The sequence below is a fragment of the Myotis myotis genome, unplaced genomic scaffold (assembly GCF_014108235.1).
Source record: "Myotis myotis isolate mMyoMyo1 unplaced genomic scaffold, mMyoMyo1.p scaffold_m19_p_5, whole genome shotgun sequence".
NCBI classification, from domain to species: Eukaryota; Metazoa; Chordata; class Mammalia; order Chiroptera; family Vespertilionidae; genus Myotis; species Myotis myotis.
The window spans coordinates 65,324,756-65,330,769 of NW_023416357.1; the positions used below are offsets into that span (position 1 = coordinate 65,324,756).

Genomic DNA, 6,014 nt, shown 5'->3' on the forward strand with positions numbered 1-6,014 from the left:
TTCTCCAGGTTCTCCAGCCAGGTTCTGTCCAGGTTCCCCAGCCAGGTTCAGTCACCAGGTTCTAGTTAGGTTCTCTTGCCAATTTCTGTAGTCAGGTTCAGTCCAGGATCTTTTGCCATGTTCTCTCCAGCGAAGTTCTTCTGTCTGTAGGTTCTGTGTAGGTTCTGCCTTCTTAGTTCTGTGTTCTAAGCTCTGTATTCTAAGTTCTGTGTCTTGCTGTCTTGTTACATCTGTATTTATACCAGTTGATTCAATCCTATCAATCTCTATTACAAAGGTTAGGGCGTTTCTTATCTCCATTCCAGGGAGTAAAGATTATGTAGCTTAAGCATGATTGTTCGTAGTTAAAGTGATTAATTACCCACCTGGCACTTAGTTGAGGGGTTTTATTCCCTCCCTAACTTCAGGGGAAAATCCCTACCTGGGGAAACAACCTTTCTCAGAGAGGAGACCTTGGTTAAAACACATAGTGCCAAGAAGGTGAGCAAAAATATTAAGAACAGTATGCCATATATGCCAGGTCCCTTGAAACAGCAAGGATGGACCGGCTCCCGGCAATTATGTGATAAAATTCACCAGTAAAACTATTGGGGCCTGGAGGTTACTTCTGTTAAGTTTATTAGCTTTTAATTAAATGTTTTTCTTTATTGAATTCATTTCTTTAATAGATATAGAATTATTCAGACTTTATATTTCATACCAGTTCAGTTTTGGTAGTTGAATTTCTCAAATCATTTACCCAGTTCATCTGAGTTTTAAGATATATTGGCAGAAAGTTGATTATAGTATTTCCTTATTATCCTTTTAATGTTCTGCAGTGATATACCTTTGTTCATTCCTAATATTTCTAATATGTGCCTTTTCTTTGTGTTAATAAAGTTTCGGTCACAAACCTAAAATATATGAATATTATAGAACAAATGACTTATTCCCTAGCACAGTTGTAGGGGGTTGAAGAAATAAAAGTCCAAAAAGGTCTATTAGTGGGTCAGATAAAACTCATTAAGCAGCTGTGCCCACCTCTCTGGATTATTCACCTTCCTGAGCACTCCCATGATTAGACAGTTGGAGCTGGTGAGAGAATTTAGTAAGTCAGTCAGTTTTAGCTACCAGATCTGATGACCTTCAGAAAGTAATGGCTGCTGCTTCATTTCTGTCTTCCAAATTTTATGCAAACTTGTTATTTGGCCAACCCTAACTCAAATACATATATGAAAGAAATTATGTTGTATATTTCATTATGTCCCTCTAATGAAAGAATGCACATAGGCACTTAACAAATGTTCTTGACATCTAGTAAGTGCCTCGATATTTGTAAGCTGTCATTATGATCTCCTGCTGGGGCTGGCTTTCATGAAAGGATACATCTGTATGAGAGGAAAAGTGAATCCTACTCAAGGTAATAGAGACTCTGGAGCATAGGGACTCATGGGTGATATTATTATAAAGTCCTTGAATATCTATGCAGATGTTATAAGAGGACCTAATAGCACCTCATACCATCACCTTGAGTTTTTCCCCAAACCAGCAATTTCATTCAGGGCTGCATAACTTCCACATAAAACATGAATAAAAGAAAGCAGGGTATAGTAGAAATTCTGAAAAGGGGGGAAAGTGAGTATAAATCAAGAATGCTTCTACAGGAAATAGGGAAAACATTACAGAGCAAAAACTTTTCAAGACTTATGATAAAGGAAAATAATGAGGATGAATTAAGATGGGCACTAAAACCCATGGGCATGGGTCAGGATAGAGTTAGACTATATGCATATAAAAGAAGAGGATATATAAGAGAGAAATAAATGAAGATCTATAATCTGCTTTGAGCTTATTAATGGGTGCTTATTTATTCAAAGGAACTAATATATAAAAGATAATAAATATAGTAGCTATATAGATTATTGAACAGTATCTCATCTCACTGTAGCTCTTCTACACACCAATAAAGAAGTCTCTATACAGGCACCACATTCGCAAATATCCTAGTTCCTGTGTTTATGCACTTTGTTGTATGCTCAAAATTTATGTATTAATTCATATTAATAATTTAAAATAAGCATTAGAGAGTTGAGAGGTTCACGGCTGCAGGATAGGGAGGTAAGGTCCTGGACAATCACAGTGACTCCATTGCTGGTACCTGTGCTTGGTGTCATGGGTGTAATAGGTATACAGGTTGTTACCATGGTGATGGCCAGCCTCATGCAGAAGATTATACCTCACTATTCTCTTGCCCGATGGCTACTCTGTAATGGCAGTCTAAGATGATACCAACATCCTACAGAATTAAGAATACTTGCAGGGACGCAGCAAAAAAAGATAGGAAATATAATGGTCATCTTGAAAGTAAACCACTAACCATTCCAAAGTATATTGACCTCCATCTAGAAAAAAAGTCAGTTACAGAAGTGGATACTTTTGCATTGCATTACTTTCCAGAGCATCAGTGGCTGGTGCATTTCACAGTGGCTGCTACAGTGGTGTATCTAGTAACTGAAGTCTACTACGCTGTTATGAAGCCCACACAGGAAATGAGTAGCAGCTTAGTCTGGTGCCTGCTTGTTTTATCTTTTGCAATCAAAGTTCTATTTTCATAACTACCCACTATTTTAAAGGAAAAGATGGTGATGAAAGATCAGCCTGTGTTACCTTTAGGATTTTTTTTTTTCCTTCGTGAAAGCAATGGCAGTCTTGATTGAAACAGAAAATTATCTGGAACTTGGACTCAAAACAGGATTTACAAATTTTTCAAACAGTGCGGTGCAGTTTCTTGAAAAGCAAGGTTTAGAATCTCAGGGTCCTGTTTCAAAACTTACTTTCAATTTTTTCCAGACTATTTTCTGTTCACTTTTTTGACATTTCCTGGATTGCGGCTGGCTCAAATGCATCTGGATGCCCTGAATTTGGCAACACAAAAAATTACACAAACATTAATTCATATCAACTTCTTGGCACCTATGGTTCTGCGCTGGGTACAACCAGTCACCAAAGACTACATTGTGAACCTACCATTGGGTAAAGAAAGTGTCCCTTTATGATAGAAGCTACATTCGATACTCTGCGACTCTGGCTAATAATCCTGCTGTGTGCTTTGGGGCTGGCCGTGGTGCGTAGTCACACGCAAGCTTACTTAAACTTAGCCCAGGAGTGTGTGGATCCAATGAAGAAAGAGGCAGGACAGATAAGTACAGTGGAGCTACAGAAAATGGTGGCCCGTCTTTTATTACCTCTGTGTCATGGCACTGCTGTAGGTGGTACCGCTGGTGATGCTGCTTCACACAACTCTGCTTTTGAAAACACTAGGTCATCATTCCTGGGGCATTTATCCAGAATCCATCTCTACCTTGCCAGTGGATAATAGTCTACCATCCAATTCTGTTTACTCTGAATTACCAGCTGCTGATGGGAAGGTGAAGGTAATTGTTACACAGGTAACAGTGGCACTGAGCAGCTTAAAAAACATTTTCACTCTTCTGCTCTTTCGAGGACTTCTGTCTTTTCTAACCTGGTGGATTGCTGCGTGTCTCTTTTCTACAAGCCTTTTTGGGGTTTTCTATCACCAGTATCTCACTGTGGCATGAGTCTCAGTTAACAAAAAAAAAGATATCCAAGTCACACTTGGGATTCAAATATTTGTGCCCTTGAAGGGCTGACAAAAACAAACACAGGAGAAAGCAAATACAAAGGAAAAAAGAAACATATCAGAATATCTTGTTTGAAATGCTTCCTCTGTATTCTCTGGGTGAATTAATGGTATAATATGTAAAATTTCAGAATAGATTAAGTGCTATACTGTGGCACTGGAAATGTTAACTCCTTGTATTAACTGATGTAAGAAAGGGCTATCTGCAAGGGTAATACTTCTGATTATCTTGGTTTACAGACACCTCTGAAACAGTCTCTGAAACTTCCTATGACTCCAGTTATCGGTTGCTCTCAGTGGTATTAAGGTACTGTTAATATTCATGGGGCTGCCTGCAGAACACACTTCAAACTGAGCCATGTTTTAGAGGAGGTTAAGGAGCTAAAGTTGTTTCTGTTGGTAATATATTAGACACTCTTCAAACGACAATAACAAAAAAATCCAATAGAAAGGAAGAAATAGCTACTGTGTATTACAATAAAGAAAGCTGCATAGTAATTTTAAATTTCATAGAGATGTACATGCTTACTATCTGCAAATACTGCTGCTTGAAAGTGGCAAGAGTATTGTTTTAAAATGTTTTCTTTTCAACTTGAGGGATTTTTAAAAATGACTGGCTATATGAACATTTGCAATCTTGCTGTTAGGTTTAAAACTCCCATATTTTATTTTATTTTATGATCCTAAATGCTTTTTAATAATCTAAAAATATTTATCAATATTGATCAGACTTTTAAAAAATTACTTTGTAATCCTGCTGACTACCTGTATGTATTTTATATCCTATCTAATAAAAGACAAAAAGGGTAATTGACCATATCTTCGCTATGCTTCCCATTGGCTAATCAGGGTGATATGCAAATTAACTGCCAACTAAGGATGGCGGCTGGCAGCCACGCAGCTGAAGCGAGCAGGAGGCTTGCTTGCTCCAGTGATGGAGGAAGCCAAGGTTCCCCGCCTGCCACGGCTCGGCTCTGAGCTCCGTAAGAAACAAAGCTTTAATTATAGAAGGTAAACAAACCACAGATAGCTGCTTTCAGCAGGTCGTGGCCTCAGAGCTGGGAGCGAGCAGGAGCTGTCTCTCAGCTCCAGTGACAGCAACAATGTTTCAATTATAGAAGGTAAATAAATCCCAGAATAAAAAAAAAAAAGAAAAAAAGGAGAGGCTGGGAGCTTCAGTCGCTGGCCAGCCTGAAAATGGCCCTCAGCCCCTCATCTAGGCTGGCCAGGCACCCCAGTGGAAACCCCCACCCTGAAGGGGGTGTGGCCAGCTACAAACAGCCATCAGCCTCTCACTCAAGCTGGCCAGGCACCCAAGCGGGACCCCCACGCTGATCCGGGACACCCTTCAGGGCAAACCAGCTGGCCCCTACCTGTGCACCAGGCCTCCATCCTATATAGTAAAAGGGTAATATGCAAATTGACCCTAACAGCAGAAAGACTGGGAATGACTGGTCACTATGACACACACTGACCACCAAGGGGCAGACGTTCAATGTAGGAGCTGCCCTCTGGTGGTCAGTGCACTCTCACAGGGGGAGCTCTGCTCAGCCACAAGCAAGACGGACAGCTGCCAGTATAGCGGTGGTGGTGGGAGCCTCTCCTGCCTCCTCAGCAGCACTAAGGATGTCCGGCTGCAGCTTAGGTCTGCTCCCCGCTGGCAAGTGGACATCCCCCGAGGGCTGCCGGGCTGCCAGAGGGATGTCTGATTGCCATCTTAAGCCCAATCCCCTGGGGGGCAGGCCTAAGCCAGCAGGTGGTCATCCCCTGAGGGGTCCCAGACTGCGAGAGGGCACAGGCCAGGCTGAGGGATGCCCCCCCCCCCGGAGTGCACAAATTTTTGTGCACCGGACCTCTAGTATTAAATATATAATACATTGAGATTATAAAAGTTTAAAATATTGGATCCTTATAATATTTTAAATTGCTGAATGTATGTTCAAACATTATTGAATGAGATGTCTTTGTATCCAGAAATTTTCTTGCTTTTGGAGTGAGATTAAAATAGATTTTTGAGAATTTATTAGAGCAAGCAATTTATTTGTGTTGCCTGTGTGAGAATAGCCATATTTTATACTTAGCTGATTTCTCCCAAATGAAAATTTTTTTGTCATTTTCAAAAAAATCAGAATCTTTCCCACTCTAAACAAATCTATAGATATCATTTAAAACCATGTTAAATAGGACTTGTTTTACATTCGTGGTGTCTAGAATTAGAAATGTTAAATTTTTATTTTATAGTTCAGAAATTGAGGTGATTTGGTTGAAAATTTAGACAAAATGAAAATATAATAAAATTCTTTTTCATGCTTTTTACACTAAAACCCAAATGAAGGGTTACAGTTTTAAAGGAAATGAATATAAAATAAACAAT

At 39.7% G+C, this 6,014-nt stretch overlaps 1 pseudogene; it reads left to right on the forward strand.

Annotated features, from left to right (window-relative positions):
* Positions 1-2,151: 2,151 nt before the first annotated feature.
* On the forward strand, positions 2,152-3,578 carry LOC118657064 (annotated as a pseudogene).
* Positions 3,579-6,014: the final 2,436 nt, after the last annotated feature.